This window comes from Octopus sinensis, linkage group LG12, assembly GCF_006345805.1.
Source record: "Octopus sinensis linkage group LG12, ASM634580v1, whole genome shotgun sequence".
In the NCBI taxonomy this organism is placed as follows: Eukaryota; Metazoa; Mollusca; class Cephalopoda; order Octopoda; family Octopodidae; genus Octopus; species Octopus sinensis.
Window position 1 is genome coordinate 39,737,694 of NC_043008.1, and position 23,724 is coordinate 39,761,417.

Consider the following 23,724-nt stretch of genomic DNA (forward strand, 5'->3'; position numbering starts at 1 on the left):
GTGTGTGTATTATGGGAATACACGAACACATACACACGTCTATATATTATAATGTATGATTTATATATATATATATATATATATGTATATATATATATGGGGCAATATATGCGTAAACTAATATGCTATTGTTCCATATACCCATGACCATATATCAAACGATTCAGCCTTCACAAACGAAGAAAATGAAAGGAGAATGATGGCTTTTCATTCATCTTTGAAATTGTTTAGTTTCATAAGCTATATACTCATTATTTTTTTACAATCATTTTTTTTTTGGCGATATCTAATCCCACAAACTCTTATATTTTTTTTACCTTTCATCTTGTTCATAATTAATGAACTACTATACATCTATTGAAAAGTCTTAGCGTTCTAATTATTACCAAGGGACCGTTCATTGTTTCAGCACAAACTAGTTGGATCGCTTGGTTCCAGAAGAAACGCCAGTGAGAAGGTGGCGATAATTGCACATTAGATTCACTTACATAGTGCATTGGGGTCTGTATTGTAATGTATAATAAATATCACTTTTTTTTATATGTTAATGTGCGTGCTTCTCTGTGAGTGTGTGTGTGTGTGTGTGGTGTGTGCGTCTGTGTGTGTGTGCGTGAGATTAGAAGAATGTATACAAGTGTGTGTGTTAATGTGGTAAACAATACTTGCGTGTTTGCGTGTGCATATGTATAAGAGTACAACTTTCCCTGCAGGGTAACTCATGATATATATGTATGTGTGTATGTTAGTGTTCTCGCTTTGTGTGAATAATAAGCACTAATACAAAAGCATATATATATCAACAAATATATGTATGCGTGTGTGTGTGTGTGTGTATATGTATAGATATAGGTAGATAGGCAGAGAGAAATGAGAAACAGAGAGCAAAACAGATAGCGAGATAAGTTGAGTAAAAACATGCTCCACCCACCGATGAATATATCCAGCCACGTATGTGTGTGTAATGTTTGGTTTTATATTAAAGTGCGTATCTATGTGCGTATATATATATATATATGTGTGTGTGTGTGTGTGTGTGTGTGTGTGTGTGTGTGTGAGAGAGAGTGGTTGGTGTTGTTATTGTTGTTGTGGTTGGTTGGCATTGGTGGCGGAGTATGTCTGGCTTTGGCGTGGGGTCAGCATGAGAGGAATTATTACTTACACACGTAAACATTCTATAACTTCAAACGTTCGATTCTTTATTTTCTTTCATTGTTTTCCATTAACGAAATAATTCTTCTTTCACCATGTTACCTCTCTAACCTTATCAATAGTCTCCCAGAATAATAGAACTTCACATAACTTTCTATAGATCGACATTATTTCCAGTTCAATATCCTAGTTAATTTCATCTCATTGCGTTTTTGAATAGACTGTGCTTATTAAGACAATATTTGTGTATACCCAACGCTGTATAACATGCATAAATATATGTAATATATATAATATATATATATATATATATATATATATATATATAATATATATATATATACATACATATATATATATATATATATATACATATACATATATATATATATATATATATATATATATGTATATATATATATATATATATATATATATATATAATATATATATATATATATATACAGAGAGAGAGAGAGAGATTCACATACATAGATATATACATGAATACACAACCATATAGATACACACCCACATATATATATATATATACAACTACGCACATATACAATCTGGATATAGGCATATATTTATGTATATATATAATATATATATATATATATATAGTATATATACGTGTGTGTGTGTGTGTTGTATATGTATATATGTGTGTGTGTATGTGTGTGTATATGTATGCATGTATATGTATGTATATATATGCCAATGTATACATCTGCGTATGCATTAGTATACACAGTTATACACAATCGCACACAAATATACACAAAGAGCCATACATGCATACAAACACACACACACACATCCATATATATATATATTGAAGCAACGAAAAACTGAAAGCAAAATAAATTGTATATAGTTTACCAAGCAGAGACCGTTTCAGAATTTGATTTATTTATTTTTTTCATTACCAATTTTATGTTGTCCTGTCACGGTTGAATTTGCATTTGCACAAGCGTTCATAAATAGAATAACGTACCAGTAATACACCGAATTATTTGAGGAAGAATGTCATCCACATCATCATCATCATCATCAACAATTTTATTATTGAGTGAGAAAGCAGTTCGTGCAATCAAAGTGACACTGTCTGTAAAATATATGAAACCCAGTATCCCCAATGATCCCAACCCATAAGAATTCCTCTCAACACATCGCTATGATGCTCCACCACTACTTATGCTCGTGATCAGAGATGCAAGTATCGTCAGCCACTAAGGGACATGCTGAACTGGTTAAGGTCAAACTTTTAAGATATACACACACACACCACACACACCACATATATATATATATATATATATATATATATATATATATTAACAAAGTAGAGTTGTGGGGTACCGCATGAGTGGAATATATACGAAAGAAGGTTTGAAAATGCAATTTAAAAGATTTTTATTTACTTTACCGGTTTCACTCTTTGGAAAAAGATTGTCAAAGTATATATATATATATAATATATATATATATATATATATATATATATACGATATGGTATGTGTGTGTATGTGTACGTTTTTGTTTGCATGTATTGCTCTTTGTATATAATGTGTGCCATTGAATATAGCTGTGCTTAAAAATGCATACACAGATGTATGCATTCGTGTATGCATAACATGCATATATATGCGCGTATATATACATAAATCTATGCCTATATTTTTAAGAAACTCACAGCTTATTTTGCTGGTTATGATGGAAAGTATCAGCTGAGCACAGCCAGTAGACTAAGGTGACACTTGTTTACTCATCATCCGGCGAATAATTCTTGCAGTTCCAAGCAATGCTGATTTTTGTAGGTGTTCTACCTTCACTCTTGCACTAATCTTTTTCAGGTATGTTGGTAGTTGAGAGCTGATACTTACAAGTGCACCAGTTACTGTTGATATCACGTCCACTCTCTACATTGGCCACAACCATCGTATTTCCCACTTCAAATCGTCATAATTCTTTCACATTCATCCTGTTGAAAATGGGGCATGTTATATTATTATTATTATTATTATTATTATTATTATTATTATTATTATTCTACTTATTATTATTACTACTACTACTACTACTACTACTACTACTATTACTATTACTACTACTATTACTATTCGTATTATTAAATTTGAGTGAGAGAGCAGTGCATGCCATCAAATTAACACTGGGGTAAAAATATACGAAGCCTAGTGTACCCATCATGACTTTCCATCTGATAGTGATACAATAGACACAGCCACCACAGCCACATGTGCAACACATTGTGATCTCACACCAAGATACACAGAGAATGACTTTGCAGGTAGGGTCCAGTTAGAAGTTTCTTCAGGTCGAGTAGCCCATCGCGCTCAAAAGATCCCTGAATTAAGGTTGTTGAAGGATGTTGAACAAAACACCCATGTTTCCAGAAGTGGATTATTTAAACCTCAAAGAATTCCTCTCAACACACGGCTATGATGCTCCCCCACTACCATTGTTCGTGATAAGAGATGCACATATAATCAGCCACTAATTGAAATGCTCAACTGGTTAAGGTCAAACAAATGACAAGCAAATCTGTGGTATTGAGCAGAATATTGCTGTAGCTTATCTTTTATACCAAGACAAAGCAATGTACATAACACTTCCAAACAGTTAAGATCAGAAGCCATGAGATTCAATGCCTAGTACTGCATCAGTGCATATATATGATAACACTTCCAATCATCATTTTTATTACTATTATTATTGTTATTGTTATTATTGTTGTTGTTATTGTTATTATATTATTATTATTATTATTATTATTATTATTATTATTATTATTATTATTATTATTATTGAGTGAGAGGCAGTTCATGCCATCAAAGTGACACTGGGATAAAATATACGAAGCCCAATATACCCATCATGACTACCCGTCTGATAAGGGTACACCAGGCACATGCATCACAACCATCTGTGCGCGACATGGTGATCTCATATCAAGATAAACAGCACATGACCTTGCAGGTGGGGCCCAGTTAGAAGTTTCTTCAGGTTGAGTAGCCCATCCCGCTCAAAAGGTTCCTGAATAAGGGTTGTTTAAGGATGTTGAAAGAACCACCCATGTTTCCAGAGGTGAATTATTCAAACCCCAAAGAATCCCTCTCAACACATGGCTATGATGCTCCCCACTACTTCTGCTCGTGATCAGAGATGCACATAGCGTCAGCCACTAAGGGACATTCTCAACTGGTTAAGGTCAAACAACTGACAAGCAAATCTGTGGTATTGAGCAGAATATTTGCTGTAGCCCATCTTTTATACCAAGACAAAACTATGTACATGATAACACTTCCAATCAGTTAAGATCAGAAGCCATGAGAGCCACTGCCTGGTATTATTATTATTATTATATAACAGTTCAATATTTGGCAGATTGAGGCAAATTTCTACAGCATCATCTGCTACATCTCCGTTTTTGTTGGGATTTGTGTAAAACTGTGTGTTCTTTAATGCTGTAGGGAGTGTGCGAAATCTTCCCGGTACTATATTATGTAAGATTTTTTTCCATGATATGTGGTGTTCTCTTTTGTTGTTACTGCTTGTATTGTGTTTTGAGTGAGTAATGCTTTGGTTCTTTGGCTTGCTGGTGGGTGTTTTTTTCACTAGGTAAACGCTGTATAGAGTGTGTCTTGTATTTGTGGGTTGTTTTGTTGAGGTTGTATTATTGAATTGATAGTGTCTTGCATAGGATGTGGGCTGTTCTTGGAAAGGCTTTTGGACAATGTGTCGGGTTAAGGGTCCACATATAGCTTCTACATTTTTGTTCATCTGGTTTTTTTTATGCCCCCTGCTCAAACTATTATTGGTATTGTTTTTAACTTCATGCCCTACATTTTGATTACTTCAATTTCGATGTCTTTATATTTCGATAATTTCTCCACTTCATTTTTGACAATATTTTGATCAGAAGGGACCATATTGTCTATCAGTAAACAGCGGTTTTTCCCCAATCCTTGATTATTATGTCTGGGTGATTAGCTTTCGCATCTTTGTCGGTTATTATTATTATCATTATTATTATCATTATTATTATTATTATTATCATTATTCGTCAGGCCCCATTGAAATATCATAAATTGCAAATACATAATTACTATTTACACTTTCTCAGGAAAACGTGCTTTTGTGCTTTCGCAGCATTTATTCAATGTATATTTTATCACGTAACGACCAGTATAAACTTTATAAACTTTCTTTTTATTTGCGGTCATTTCAATTTTATTTCGAAATTATCTTGATGCTATAGTACCAACCCACCTTATCTAGTAAAAAGAAACATACTTTGATGCATGGGCAGCCTTGAACAAAAGGCTCGAAGATTTATGTTGTTTTAGTTCTACTCTCAAATTGGTCAAATGAAATCTTGACCTCATTAACTTGGCATCTTTATCTTTCTTTACGTAAATACCAGTAATACAGCACGTTGAGAATATAATCAATATTAACTTTTATTTCTTCTCTTTTGGTGTGAAGCCAAAGCAGAAAATCAATATAGGTATTGAATATTCAAATTATACACAGAATAGTTCGCAATGTGTACTTATATACGTACTAAGCTGGAGTACTACTAACAAAATACTTCTTATTTAATTATCAGCGTACACTTTGTTTCGCGGGCTGCTTGATGTCATACGAAGCGACTTCCAAACAGATTTTTGTTACTTTTTTCAATTTCCCGTCTCTTCATTCTTAATTGCAACACTTATAGAATAAATGCGGAAGGCTATCGCACATTGGTATTTTGTATCCAGTGAGCAGTACTGTTTTTCGAACGCGGGGGTTATAAATTATAATTGCAACGCACGTGTAGGCAAGCTGATTGCCATTCAATAAACAGCCATTGCAGTCGTTCTCTATAATATGTTCCTATATATCATTATATGTTAATGAGATAATGATGTACATTGCCGAGAATCTTTTAAAGTTAAACATATGTGAGTAATTCAGTTTAAGTAAAGCCTGATAACAATTGCGCGAATGTGAAAAGGCTTCAGGTGAAGATTCTTCTACAGATTATAAATATCAACGTGAGTTAGAACCCAGCGAGTATATATTCATATATAGTGCAACTGTGATACACAGTGAATCCAAGATTCGTGAATTTATGTAAGTGCATATGCATATATTTAGGTATGTATGATAGAATATATATTTCTAAGCATTAGAACACTCTTCTGTGTATATAAATATATGTCATTGCCTCTGTTATAATAACAATGAGCGTAAGGAAAACTTTATAGTGTATCTATTTGTATTGATGATATCTAATTGTAATTTTCTTAATTTTCTTAATTACCTGATTTGTTTTCTAATTTTATGAAGCCATGTTTCTCAAGGCTGGTAATGAGCTAAATTGTATAAGATTAAAAATTATTACAGGTATGCGTCTAAAGTTATAATCCAAGTGTTTATGCCGCAGAATTTACTATCCTATGATATACGCATTTTCGTTTTCTTTTATACATACTGTTATAAAGACATCTAATCTACTAATCTACATATTTGATAATGCTCTAGACACACACCATACACACCCACACACACACACACACACACACACACCATACACACACACCATATATATATATATATATATATATATATATATATATATATAGAGAGAGATAGATAGATATAGATAGATAGATAGATAGATATATAGATAGATAGATAGATAGATAGATAGATAGATAGATAGATAGATAGATAGATATAGATAGGGTGAGGGAGAGATAGAGAGAAGGATAAATCCATTGACAGCTAAATAACTCAAACATACATATATATACATATGCATATATACATATATATGTATATAAATATATATATATATATATATGTATGTATATATGTGTGTATATCTATATATATATATATATATATATTATATATACGCATATATTAATATGATATAATATTAGAAAAAAACCACATTTTATCAATTCAAATGAATAATTAATTTACACCACACTAGAAATTTCATATAATAGAAATTACGTATTTTTGTAATTTACTTAATCTTTACTTTTTATTGTTATTTTAAGTTTAACTTTTCTACTATATGTAATTTTCTAGATGGTGTAATTAAATTATTCATTTTGAATTGATAAAAGGTGGGGTTTTTTCTAATATTTTTTATATATTTATTAAATTGTGTGGAATTTGATTTAGTATTTCTAAATTGAATTCTTTTTCCTTGTAAGTTTGGATTTTATTCCCTCAAATAATAATTATATATATATAAATTTAAAAAAGAGATGTGAAACAGAGTTGGTGATTATAATAAAAAGGAAATGAAGAAAATGCTGACCAAATAATTAAGTAAGGGAGAGTGTATTTAATTACGTGCAAGTTCTTTTTTTAAACAAAAAAGAGAAAAATTGGGGTTAGAATACAATGTTCATTTTTTGTGAATGATTTCAGTTATAAGAAAAAAAGTAGGAGTCTTTACAGTGTTCTGTTTCAGAATAAGATATTTAGTAAAAGCGGGGTGTAATATACTTTTTTGTGGAAAAGTTCAACGTCAGATATCAGTGTAGAGATAAAAAAGTAAGAGTTTACCGGTTGCGCATTTGTTATGCTTATCAAAAGATATTTTGAGTGAGATAGAGTTCCTTTCTGATTGTTTTTTTCTCTTATCTGTATCGGTACAGATCTCTTGTCTGTATCTCTTATATATATTATATATATATATATATATATATATTATATATATATATTTATATATATATATATATGTTTGTGTTGTGTGTGTGTGTGTGTGTGTGTGTTTGTGTGTGTGTATGTGTGCGTGTGTTGGTGTGTATGTGTGTGTCTGTGTGTGTGTCAGGTCGCTCTTGAGTGCTACTGGTAACATGGAATCCAGTGCAACCTGTTGCATGGCCGGGTTGTCGGCAACTAGAGTGGCAACCCCCACCAGGCTTGCTTGGTGATCAATACATATTACAGCTATTTTACACCATGATAATGTTTGCCTTTTCTGTTAATGAGCTTCAAAATGTTGCAAGTAACCGAACAAAACAGCTGCTTCGCTATCTTCCTTGTACTTACATAAATTCACGAATCTTGGATTCACTGTGTATCTTCACCTGAAGTCTTTTCATATTCTTAGTCACCAAATTATTTTCTACGAATGAATATTTTAAAAAAGTCTCAAAGGTCATGGGTATATATGCACAGTGAGTCCTGCCACTGTGTGACAGCGTCGCTTTCACACAGAGCACATCCAAGAGTAAATGGTGAAATTAGACTAAGTAAATTAGACTAAGATAAAAATCATGGGAGAAACTCTTGTGATATCTACCTACCTATGTGCCTACCTACCTACCTATCTATCTATCTATCTATCTATCTATCTATCTATCTATCTATCTATCTATCTATCTATCTATCTATCTATCTATCTATCTATCTATCTATCTATCTATATATCTATCTATCTATCTATCTATCTATCTATCTATCTATCCATCTATCTATATGTATGTATATATGTATGTATGTATATATGTATATATATATATATATATATATGGTGTGTATATATAATATATGTATATATGTATATATGTATATATATATATATATATAATATATATATATGTATATATATTAAACATACATATATGTATATTAAATATTAATACATAAAGGGGGCGACTGAAATACCTCCCACATTTTAAAATTTCACACATGTTTTGCTAATGAACTTATGCAAGTACCAATGATGTTTTCATTTACCTAATGACCAAAACCTATAACCCTTTGTTTAAACAGCAGTAAAATTAAATTTTCATAAATTTTTCTTTTTCCTTTTGTCAACATTTCAAATATGGGAGGTATTTCTGTCGCACTCTTTATTCGCACACACAGACATATAGTGCGTGTATATATATATATATATATATATATATATAAATGTATGTGTATACATAAATTCATACATACATACATATTGTGAGAAAACTTAAGAGGCAATATTAACGGAAAGAGTTGCTTCTCTTGGTCCAGTGTTAGCTACATCAAATGTAGATGCATTCACTATTCAAGTACAGCTAATCGCTACCCAATACTGGATCAATATATACATAACATCTTAGTAGTGCATAGAAACTTAGTCATAGGTCATATGTCAGTACACAAGCTAAATAAAAAAAACAAAACATTCCCAATGCGTATGGAAGCAGAGTGTTATGTGTCAATAACCGAAATTTGTAATAACTTGGAACTTGGAGCAATTAACGCTACTTTTAGTATCTGTGGTTTGCATGTATCTGAAACATGAGACTGCAAAATGTTCACTGGTGTGAGTACATATACTTAGGCTAGTAATTATACCTATCTCCATATATATGAGCGGTTAATATTCAAGAAGCTTTGAGAATAGTCTTAGAAAGTTTGGAGAGGAAAAATTATTGGCCAGTTAGATGTGAATTGGTGTAAGATACCTAATGTGTAAGGCAAAGATTAGAATGAATGAGGTATTCTTTAGAAATGGATATTCAATATCACCCTGACTTTATACACGCAGGTCAGTTTAGATATCGACCCATAAATACAGGATTAAAATAAATATGGAATAGTTTTTAATTTGGTTAAGGAGTGGCTGTGTGGTAAGTAGCTTGCTAACCAACCACATGGTTCCAGGTTCAGTCCCACTGCGTGACATCTTGGGCAAGTGTCTTCTGCTATAGCCCCGGGCCGACCAGTGCCTTGTGAGTGGATTTGGTAGACGGAAACTGAAAGAAGCCTGTCGTATATATGTATATATATATATGTTGTGTGTGATGTGTTTGTGTGTCTGTGTTTGTCCCTCTAGCATGGCTTGACAACCGATGGCTGGTGTGTTTACGTCCCCGTCACATAGCGGTTCGGCAAAAGCGACCGATAGAATAAAGTACTGGGACTGCTTACAAAGAATAAGTCCGGGGGTCGATTTGGCTCGACTAAAAGGCGGTGCTCCAGCATGGCCGCAGTCAAATGACTGAAACAAGTAAAAGAGTAAAAGAGTATATGTATAAATGTAAACAAATGACTGAAACAAGTAAAAGAGTAAAAGAGTATATGTATAAATGTAAACATAACTCTCAGTACAATATGATACCATGTAACACATACTAACATTCATTTCTTCATTGAATTTTCGAAACCTGTCCTCAATGCAGTTTTACCCTTGCACATTGGTCTTATATTCTGATATGTAGAAATACATCTACGCAACCACCATAGAGATTTTGAAGTAGCTATGAGTGCCTACGACGGGGCCGATGGTCAAATAACTATCATCTTTTGGGGCTGAATTTAGCCAATCACAAATTCCCCTCAACTAGAGTTGGCACAGAGACGATGCTTTGGCAATATTGAAGGAGGCGAATGTCTACATACCTAGATACGCATACGAAGTACCAGGCCAACACTTCGAAATCTCTTAATCCCCACGGCCTATTTGATAAAATATTTCTCCGTGCAAATAACCTTCATAGATTACTTAACATACACTCTTTAAGAACTTATTTTAGCTGTGAAACCAATATAAAGACATTTTAGTAGATGGCCCACACGTGACTCATAAACGGGATGCTAATTCAGAGGTAACACCACATGTCCCCTTATTGGCCGGCCACTGCAATATAGACACCGTCCTATATGACAGAGAACTTACTTCAAAATTCTTTATCAGATAGTCAAACGTGGGTCACTATTTGGTACGATAGGAAGTTGTCTCTTAATATGCAGGAGAGACGCAAATCACAGATTTAGGTTGGCATGTATGGACATTGAAACTTGCAGAGTAAAAGTTTATGTGCATATTTACATAGATGGATATATATATATATATATATGTATATATATATATATATACACACTCATACTCACACACGTATAATAAATATATAAACATTCACACACGAGCAGTTAATTTATAGCCAACTGTAATTGTCGCAAAATTGCCAACTACTTGATTAATATATGTGAGCTATGTATTCATGTTTGCTGTACATATTCCTAAAATTGAAACAAAGAAAAACATAGCATACCAATTCTCTAGTCTGCTAGAAATAAAATATTTCTATTCCATTTCTCTCGGCATAATTCTCTTGCTCACAAACATAGCCTTTCCCTGCATAATTTCCTCAAATACCAAGCATAAACTTAATTCAAACACAAAAGCAATAACATACATAACCATGCACATCATAATATCATAAGCAGACACATTACGAAAGACATGCACACACGTACATACAATATCAGTCTTTGTCAGTCTCTATTCCTCATTGTCAGATAATGCCAGCTTTTTAAAGAACACTAAAAATAAAATGTCCAATTTCCATATTTATGAGTTAAGCAACAAATATTGGCACGAAAATCCAAAATCTATTCTTAATTATCTGACGGAATAACTTTTACCATTCCATACTTTGTAGATACGTGTGAAATGCACGCTATGACGGAGTGATCAACACAGAGAGTGAGAATATGAGAAAAATACATCATTTACATACATCTATATATATATATATATATATATATATATATAGATATCTATATATATATATATTATATATATATATATATTCTATATATGCATATATGTATGTGTGTGTGTTGTGCGCGTGCGAGTGTATGCATGCATATATAAATATACCATATATATATATATATATACTATACATATATATATATATATATATATATATATATACAGATATATATTATATACACATATATATATACATATATATATGTATATATATACACACACACACATATATATTATATATATACACATATATATATATATACATACATATATATATATATATACATATATAATATATGTATACATATATTATATATATATATATATATATATCTATATAAATATATATTATATATATATATATATATATATACATATATACATATATATACATATATACATATATATACATATATATATATATATATTCATATACATATACAACACACATACTATATATATATATATATATATATATTATATTCATACATGTATACCTACACGAAAGAAACATACTTCAACGGGAGGAGAAAGACATTACTAACTGACCAAACAAATTGTGATAGCTTGGTAACGTCCTAAAGCAAAGGCTCTCTTTTTAGGATCTTAACATCTAACAAATTCAATTGTATGGCCATTCCTATAGTCATTCAAAGACTGAATGTAAATAATAATACAAAGATACCTCTACGGAAGAAAGTCGAGCCAAAAACGACAAATACTCTGAGGTACCCCACGAAATTACCACAGGCGTTGATGTAACCGAGAAATTACAGTTGACGTCAAAATACAGGTACCGAAATTGATACTCTAAATATACAATCCTTCTACGAGATTGGGTGAAGGCTGAACGCACCGAACTGAGAGACCGCAATGAACCTACCAAGATTCACAACTCAAAATAGAATGATAGATTGACAAGCAAGTTAATTGCAGTTGTTATAAAATAAATCTTGTGTGAAAATGAAGTAGATCTCACCTCGTTGAATAATGTACTTTAGTCAGCGCTTCAATTACAATTCACTGTGTGGTATTAAAGTAAAGAGAAAAAAAAAAAACTCAAGCGAGAATTAGTGTGTTCAGATCTAATATTGTAATACAGAAGAACATCAAGAGCGAATGAGATAAAATACAAAAAAGCTAAGAAGCTGAAAATAAATCATTGCATAAGAAGAAAAATCGAAATCAATGAAACAATTAAAAAATCATGCAAAATACATAAAAGAAAGCAGCAAGGAAAAAAAGGCTCGAACAAGCGCCAAATTTGTCAATTATAACGTTATGTTCTGGGACAATCTTGAATGTTCTCATAGGAAAATTACAAAAGTTAATACATATACGACCAACCCTGCCAAGGGAGAAATATAAACGTTTTGGACATCGATATGGTTGCAATCTAAAGCATACAACCTGATGCATCTCGGATTCATCGAAAATTAACAGACTTTGAACATATGAGCAAATGGAAAAAGATATATCTACTGATTTCAGAAGTAGCAATTGGAAATCTAACAACTGGCAATCGCTGAAGAAAGATAAAATCCATTGCTCCTTGCTGAATACGGTTACTGAATCTCAAGGTAGACTGACCCACCTCTTCCATGAAATTATGCATGACACCAGGCAATTCCCTCCGTAGCAGATAAATAGAGTAAATAAATACCTCCCCAAAATGTCGAAACTAATAATTTCAAAACTACCGAAGAATAATGTTTTTTACAACCATCTATAAAGTACTAAAATCTATCATTACATATAACGTTGCTGGTCGATAACAAGATATTGACCAGCGAACAAAGTGGTTCGAAAAGTAGTAGTATGGTTGTAAAGGCTAATTTTTAAATATATGAAATAGTTTTGAGGTCTGCACCCAAAATCACTCAATAGCATTCAATAACTCCTAATGTGTAAATTCTCTGCAGTTATTGGCAATTTTCTGTCGAACACTATCAATCAACAGTAAATAGCTCTTATCATTCTGAGATTGATACCATGAATGTTATTGACAAAAAACTGAGGAATTTTTGAAGGTGATTCTCTACTTCCACTACTCTTCTGCATGCCACAGATTTTCCTACGTAACCTAAGACAAATCACTCGCCTCCTTTACATAGATGATCACGGAAGATGATCAACAACTGAAACGACTTTTAACTGTGATAAAACATTTCAGAGACGATATTTGATGGAGGATCGGCCTTGATAAATGTTCTAAAGCCAGATTTTAGAAGCGAAAATTCCTGAAAACGAACAGCATGCATACAAATAAGTTTACCACCATTAAGGAATTATATCCACAACGCATTACCAGTGTCTATGCCTATGTAAAATGGATGGCATCCAGCAATCAGAATTGTGCGAAAACATACTGATAGAACGCTACCATAGAGCTAGGGCGATCCTAAAAGGCGAACTAAATACAAAAATAACGGGATTTACGTAGTCAATACCTTAACTATACATGTTGTATCCTACAGATTAAATATGAGAAAACAGTCCGTGAGATCAGTAAAAATTTATAAAATGCGATATGCAATTTCCTCTCAGTGCACTATATGCATGACCCAAAGGCTGAAGTGGTTAGACTATACATAATTCGAAAGGATGGAAGTTGTGAACAATTGCAGCTGTAATTATCTCTAGAGACAGCAACTGCAGGGGTAGACGCCAGTCTACGCAATTAGAAGAAACAGAAAGATATAAATATACAAAAAGCAAAACTGATAAAAGCATAAGCCAAGTTCAAATGGAAACCCAGATCTGCGAAATAGTTGGAAATCCGAAGAGTTTGTAGTAGATTCGTCGGAAGTCACTTTTCTTACCTTCCATAAGACAACGCTAAGAAAACAATAAACAGTTTTTGCGTGTATTACTTTAAATATTTACTTAAGTTTTAGAATGAATCTAAATTTGAAAAGCATAGAGTGTTGCGAACATTACACACAAACTTATATACGACGCTATTTTTGAGTGTATTAGTGTATATCTTACTGATATTTGGAACATAAAATTCATTATCAATAACTCTAACAGTACAATGTGATTGAAAATCACTGTCTGTTTCTAGCGTTGAAATTATATAAAGTGTATGGATACAACAGGAACTAAAAACACAGACCCTTGCGTTGAAATTTATTCCATTCCTTTAACTGTTTGAACCAGACAGCAAAGATAAGTCAGAGTTTGTATATGCATAATTAAAACTATTTAAAATCGGTACACCAGTGTCCCCACAATATATGTATACATGCATACATACATCATACATACATACATACATACATACATACATACATACACACATACATACATACACACATATATACATACATGCATACATACATGCACACATGCATATGTATTATATATATATATATATATATATATATAAGCGCAGGCACGGCTGAGTGGTAAGAAGCTGCTTCGCAAGTACATGGTTCTGCGTTCAAACCCCACCGGTGTGGCACCTTCTATTATGGCCTCGGGTCGACCAAAGCCTTGTCAGTGGATTTGGTACAGAAAACTGAAAATCTCGTCGTACACACACACACACACATATATATATATATATATAATATATTATATATTTATATAATATGTGTATGTGTGTGTGTGTGTGTGTGTGTGTATACGTTTATAGTTTTATTCTGTTATATTTGTACCTGCTCAACTGAAAAACCGCCAACAGCTAATAATCATTAAGCAGATATAATATCGTTCTTCTTAGTACAAGCTGGAGTTTTTTTAGTTCAAGTTGCAACAACTGAAACTGAGCGCTGATTTTATGAACCTATTCCGTCACGTCATGGGGCGCAATATTGCTTGTATTCTGTGAATGTACAAATTGATACATATATATATATATATATATATATATATATATATATATATATATGTACACACACACACCAATATATATACATATACATATATATATATATATATATATATATATATACTTTATATATATATATATATATATCTGTGTATATATATATATATATATATATATATATATATGTACACATACACACCAATATATACATATATATATTGTTGTGTGTGTACATGTATATACATATTATATATATATATATACACCACCACACACACACACACATATATATATATATACATATATATATATATATATATATGTATATATATATATATGTATATATATATAAGCAAAATAGCTAGTAGCAAAATCTCAACCAGAGATAGAGTTGTAACTATACTAAACAGTAACGTCAATATATATATATATATATATATATATATATATATATATATATATATTTGTATGTATGTATGTATGTATGAATATACGTGCGTGCGTACGCAGATGTATATGTATGTATATATGTATGCATGTATGCTTTTATACATGTACATATGCATGTATGTTTGTTTGTATGTATGTACGTATGTGTGACTGTTTCTGCGTATGTTAATAATTTTTACTAAAATATTATTACTACGTCTACTCTTGCTTTTACTTTATTTAAAATTATTCTTAACAAATTCGAATTAAAAAAAAACAAAGTGTTAACTCGATTTTTCTAGAATTTGAAACGAAAATTTGTAAATACAAGCCAACCTTATGAAGATCAAAGTTATCATTTCTTTCCGCAAAATTAAACGACATGACATAAATTTGGCTTAATTCTTCTATTGTCTAACTATGGCTATGTCATGCTATCAAGGTGTACACATATTAATGCTTTATGTCGCAATGAAAAGATAAATAGTTTCCATAGCAACCAAGCAATGTGCTATCTATATGTGTTTGCGTTTACGTGTGTGTGTGAGTGCACGTGCGTTTTCTGTGAAATATTAACTATATGAATTCCATGTTCAATAATATTTACGTGCACACATTCTGCCGTGAGGAACTCATAAGAAAATATTTTCTGTAATTGGTAGTCGGCCTTCATCGAGCAAATCTCAGTACAACGACGATAACGTAGGCGGATTATAACTGCTAATACTGGTATATATCTTTTACATATACAAGTCATACAATTATTTATAGTGAATTAAAATATTATTCACAATACAGGTTTTGTTGATATTTATTCAAATGATGCATTTTCACTAAGTAATACTAGAAATTACAAAATATATTAAAAAAAATAAATTTCGAGGTACATCAATTTTCATTTTGAAATGTCACTAAACGAAAGATATTTCACCGTATGAATTCTGCGTAATACTTCATAATTTCATAAACTAATCCCATACGACCAGTTCTAATAACATACACTAATCTCTCAACTATCGCGGATGTGACGTTCCGAAACGCCCCGTGATATGTGAAAATCAACGAAGCAGAAACGGTACTGTACTGCATATTTTTCAATATTATTTATATCATTTGTATGTATTTATTTTATTAAAAATGCAAAACAACACCACGGAGGAATCGACGTAAGCTAAAACGATAAAACGCGATAGGTGAACCGCGATATGGCGGGTGATTACTGGATATTAATGCACCATCATTATATATAAATATATATATATATACACTTTACTCTCTCTTTTACATGTTTCAGTCATATGACTGCGGCCATGCTGGAGCATGGCCTTTAGTCGAGCAACTCGACCCCAGGACTTATTCTTTGTAAGCCCAGTACTTATTCTATTGGTCTCTTTTGCCGAACCGCTAAGTGACGGGGACGTAAACACAACAGCATCGGTTGTCAAGCAATGCTAGGGGTACAAACACAGACACACAAACACATACACATACATACATATACATATATATACATATATACGACAGGCTTCTTTCAGTTTCAGTCTACCAAATCCACTCACAAGGCATTGGTCGGCCAGGGGCTATAGCAGAAGACACTTGCCCAAGATGCCACGCAGTGGGACTGAACCCGGAAGCATGTGTTTGGTTAGCAAGCTACTTACCACAGAGCCACTCCTGCGCCTATATATATATATATATATATATATATATATATATTGCCGTCAATGTGGTAAGCTAATAGAAACGCTAGCACAGCGGACAAAATACTTAACAGCGTTTCGTCCGTCCTTACATTTGGAGTTCAAATACAGCTGAGGTCGAATTTGTCTTTAATTCTACTCAGGAACGATAAATTAAAGGACCAGTTACCTATTGTAGTCCATGGTATCGCAGTCCCCCCTATCCCAAAATGCTATGCGTTGCGCCTGTAGTGGAAATTACTATATATATCGCCTCATCAAGCATGCATGACGCTATATACATCTATACATGTACGCATAAATACATACAAAGTGATAGTATAAGTACTAGGCTTACGAAAATTAAGACTTAGGGACGATTCGTTCGACTAAAACCCTTTAGGTGGTGCTCCAGCATGGCCGCAGTCAAATGACTGAAACAAGTAAAAGAATAAAAGAATAAAGTGTATTTATATATATATATATATATATATATATATATATATATATATATATATATATATACGCGTACATGTACACCCTTAGATACACATGAACCCACATAATACACACACACACACGCACACACAAACCACACACATATTATATGTATGTGTTAAAATATATAAGTTTTGCAAATATTCCACACATGAATACTATGTGTTAATGTGTGTATTGTGTTCGAATACCTAAGGATTATCACTAACACATTTATCTCCACACCGGATTAGTCTCTTTCCATTGTTCTAGGATTTTGACGCTTTAAGGATTGAGAAGGCCACGTGAATTTGACATTCGTCACCCAAGAAATCTCCTATACAGAGAGCATCCTCTTTGGACACCGGCACTACCACCACCATCACCAGCATCAACAATAATGCCAACTACCTTTTAACAAATATCATCAATAATATCAAGAAAACTATACTGTTAATTGTATATTTTTTATGAGGATTAACTTGGCAATATGAAAGAAATTCAAAAGAGTTTGTTGACAATAAGCTTGACGTTTCAAATAAAATTTAAATACAGATTAATTTCATTGATATTATTAGGGCAGTATCTAATATGCATTTATACATACATATGCACCTCTCTCTCTCTCTCTCTCTCTCTCTCTCTCTCTCTCTCTCTATATATATATATATATATATATATATATATATAAATAAATATATTATATATATATATGAAGCAACAAGAATGGATAGGTTTTTAGTACAATCGTTTCATACAAGGACAGGCTTTATTAAATGTTGCACATTTTTGCAACATTTAATAAAGCCTGTCCTTGTATGAAACGATTGTACTAAAAACCTATCCATTCTTGTTGCTTCTTTCTCGCTTATAACACACCCCACATTACTGTATTGTTAAAACAGTATAGTCTTTTTTGGTGCATCTAAGTTAGGTAACCATATTCAAGTAAATTCATTTAAATTAACTTGAATCTTTATTGCTTTTTGAATATATATATATAATGTATAATATATATTATATATATATATATATATATATATATATATATATATAATATATATATATATATATAATATATATAACATACCTACGTGCATATCTGTGTGGGGGGTTTGTATGTATGAACGTATATATATATATATATGCGTTTGTGTATGTATGCATATATATGGATGTTTATGTATGTATGCATTTTGAAGGTCCATGGGTTGGTGGTAAGAGTGTTGCACTCACGATTGAGAGATTGTGGGTTCGATTCCGAGACCGGGCCTTGCGTTGTATTCTTGACCAAAGCACTTCATTTCACGTTGCTCTGCGATAACTTCCGCATCTGACATGTGACACATGGTACTCGTGTACACATAATGTCGATTACATGCGAAGAGTGAGCTTAAGTGGTTGTTCGACAAGAATTTGCAAAACCATCATACTTTGTCTAACGATAGGAGATTCCATAGACACACAAACACAAATATGCATGCATATGAGGCATGTTTTCAGGATTGTTCGAACTGTTCGAACTGCTGGAGCCGATTGCTCTCCAAGTCAAATAAAAGCTATTTCTTGTAGAAGGCAGAAAGGCAGCCAGAAAGAACGCATAAATAAGAGAATTACAAGAATCGACTCCAGTAACAGATGAAAAGCAAAGATAGCCACAACATGATTTGAATTCAGACCAAGAAGATCCGGAGGGAGTAAAGAAAACTAGGCTGTCATACGCCCTAATGATTCTGTCAATTGAAGACTAGCTTTCACCCTCTTCCTCACAATATGTGTATATATAGGCATGTATATACGTATATAACTGTGCATATGTATACATGTTTATACATTGTACACACACAACATATGTATATATAATGTATTTATGTATGTACGTACATGAATCTATGTATACATACATATATATTGATAGACATATATAGATAGATAGATAGATAGATAGATAGATAGATAGATAGATAGATAGATAGATAGATAGATAGATAGATGATAGATAGATAGATAGATAGATAGATAGATAGATAGTAATAAACTTATGAGCACATACGTTCAAAAGAAAAATTTACTCGAATATTAAAAATACTGTGAAATCATTGACCTTCATTGAAACTGAAGATGTTCACAAAAGTTCACTCCTACTTTCAATTTACTAATCACCAGAGAGAAACGTAAATTTGGAGCAATGCAATAGTTAATAAACTATTTTATACGTGAAATGCCATATTCTGTCTGATGATCGTTTGCATGAAACTGTGGGTACCAGCTGCTAAAGCACTTTAACTTCAGTACAACAGGCGTCAAATAAATCTATGAGGAACTGCAATATATATCGTACTTAATATCAGCCAATTTATAAGTAGAAGGTTGTCCCATTTTTTGTTTCACATAGATTAATTCCAGATAAATTTTGCTGGGGTTTGTAGTAGTCCAGCGACCTTGACTTTGCAGATGATCTATTCGAAGTACGGGATACCGAGTGATAAGCGTCCGATAAATACATCTCAGATTTGCTGTATATAATATAATATACACTTCTAGAAGTCGAAATGAAATGATATGAACAACCTCACCTTATAACTATACTGTACAAAACTAAATTATTATTGTGCCATTGACCACAGAGACGTGTCTGCTTTGAATAAGTTCGTTTGGCAATCTCTGATGTCTGGGTTTTATGTCTTCTACAGTTCTCGCTCTTGGATTCTAATATTCAAACTCACAAAGCTATAACTGTTTCTGGCGAAGAATTAATGAAATTGAATTCTTTATTTAATGGTTACTCAGAAATTTCGACACTTATCGATTATATTGATGCAAGTATTATCAAATCGGTAGCGATGAAAGAACATGTTGACATCGGCAAGATTTGACCTCGGAAAGAAATGAACCCGAACAAGTACTACAATGCATTTTTATATATCTCTTCTCATTCTGCAACCCAAGCACACAAATATCAATAACAGTTGTTTGAAAATTTGGAACGGAGCCAGCAAATTTTAAGGGGCGAGATTTGTTCATTACAGCGATTTCAGTACTTGAGCGATTCTCGACTTCAATATGATGAGAGGTACAGTCGAATTCGTCGGCATTTGAACTCAGAATATACAGAGCCTGAAGAAATATCATGAAGTATTTTGCCCAGAGAGCTGGACAAAATGCTCGGCGGTAATTCTCTCGCCACTACGTTCTGAATTCAAACCCCGCCGTGCTCGACTTTACCTTTCATCCTTTCGAGGTTGATGAAATAAGTACTAGTTGAGCACCGGAGTCGATGTGATCGACTTATCCCCTCCCCCAAAATGGCTGCCTTTGTAACGCAATCTTTGAAGCCATACTAATAATGATAATAATAATAATAATAATAATAATAATATTATCATTATTATTATTATTATTATTGAGTGAGAGAGCAGTTCATGCCATCAAAGTGACACTGGGGTAAAATATACAAAGCCCAATATACCCATCATGACTACCCGTCTGATAAGGATACACCAGGCACATGCAACACTACCATATGTGCGCGACATGGTGATCTCATATCAAGATAAACAGCACATGACCTTGCAGGTGGGCCCAGTTAGAAATTTCTTCAGGTTGAGTAACACATCCCGCTCAAAAGGTCCCTGAATAAGGGTTGTTTAAGGATGTTGAAAGAACCACCCATGTTTCCAGAGGTGAATTATTCAAACCCCAAAGAATCCCTCTCAACACATGGCTATGATGCTCCCCCACTACTTCTGCTCGTGATCAGAGATGCACATATCGTCAGCCACTAAGGGACATGCTCAACTGTTTAAGGTCAAACAACTGACAAGCAAATCTGTGGTATTGAGCAGAATATTTGCTGTAGCCCATCTTTTATACCAGGACAAAACAATGTACATGATAACACTTCCAATCAGTTAAGATCAGAAGCCATGAGAGCCACTGTCTCAGAAGCCATGAGAATTATTATTATTATATTATTATTATTATTATTATTATTATTATTATTATTATTATTATTATTATTATTGAGTGAGAGAGCAGTGTATGCCATCAAAGTGACACTGGGGTAAAATATACGAAGCCCAAAATACCCATCATGACTACCCGTCTGATAAAGGTACACCAGGCACATGCATCACAACCATATGTGCGCGACATGGTGATCTCATATCAAGATAAACAGCACATGACCTTGCAGGTGGGGCCCAGTTAGAAATTTCTTCAGGTTGAGTAGCCCATCCCGCTCAAAAGGTCCCTGAATAAGGGTCGTTTAAGGATGTTGAAAGAACCACCCATGTTTCCAGAGGTGAATTATTCAAACCCCAAAGAATCCCTCTCAACACACGGCTATGATGCTCCCCCACTTATTATTATTATTATTATTATTATTTTATTATTATTATTATTAATTATTATTATTATTATTATCATTAATGTTGTTGTTGTTGTTGTTATTATTACTATTACTATTATTTCTTTTTATCACATGTTTTGTTGTAGCTCCTGAAGTCTTGCATGTGTAGCGGGTTTACAAACTGCAGTCAACGGTACAATGCTATCCTTTTCAGCTATCGAATACTTCCTGAATATTTTCGTTGTGCCCAAAAAGCAAACCTTTTGTAGCAGTAACACTGGACACGCTATTCCAATTTCCTTTATATTCCTCTTGATACCTTCTGATACTATTCCCAAGGACCCAACAATAAATGGTACTATCTTCATATTCTTCATTTTCCATAGCCAGACTATTCGTACTTAGGAGGGTTGTATCTATCTATCTATCTATCTATCTATCTATCTATCTATCTATCTATCTATCTATCTATCTATCTATCTATCTATCTATCTATCTATCTATCTATCTATCTATCTATTTATTTATTTATCTATCTATCTATCTATCTATCTATCGATCGATCGATCTTTTTACCTTCCTCTTTGACTCTTCGTGGGTCAGAAGGACATGCAAGTATATAGCATATACGGTGCATCCAGTGGGTCCGGTCTGTTATGTTCTAGTGCCTGATCTGTTTGTATTGGGAGATCCCAGTGGATTTTGCTAGTTTCCGTCTCCGCCACTCTCTGCGGTTTGTGCTCATACCATGACTTGGCTCTCTCTAGCCCCCACTTTTCGCAGTTTCCACTGAAGCAATTTCGCTACCAGATCGCAATGCCACTACTTGTAGTGGTTTGGGGCATGTCTAAGTTATTCGTTCGTGATATGGTCAATGGTTTCAGCCACTGTGTTGCAGATGTGGTTCATGGCCATAGCTCTGTCTTGCGTTGCCAGTATAGTGCTTTCGGTTTCCTTATCATCATGATCATCATGATCATCATAATCATGATCATCATCGTCATCATCATCATCATCATCATCATTATTACTATTATAATTACGAACGACAACACGTGTTATATTCAAAGTTTGGGTATATAGTTATCTTAATCTATCGCACAATATTTCATGATCTAATGAGATGTAAATGACAGTTGAGCGGTTTATCACAAACTGACTTCTGCGCTTCAAAAATCTTATAAAATCCCTTCAAAAATTTTAATCGTTTCGGACACACATT

At 32.9% G+C, this 23,724-nt stretch overlaps 2 long non-coding RNA genes across 2 annotated transcripts in view; one reads left to right on the top strand and one right to left on the bottom strand.

Moving 5' to 3' along the window:
• Positions 1-2,921, top strand: part of LOC118765613 — a 21,381-nt gene extending 18,460 nt beyond the window's left edge. Inside the window, exon 3 of the long non-coding RNA XR_005001473.1 lies at positions 2,841-2,921. This is a non-coding gene — a long non-coding RNA (uncharacterized LOC118765613). The remainder of the gene's footprint in view (positions 1-2,840) is intronic.
• The window catches only part of LOC118765612, a 128,446-nt gene that overhangs the window by 99,347 nt on the left and 5,375 nt on the right, over positions 1-23,724 (bottom strand). The window lies entirely within an intron of this gene.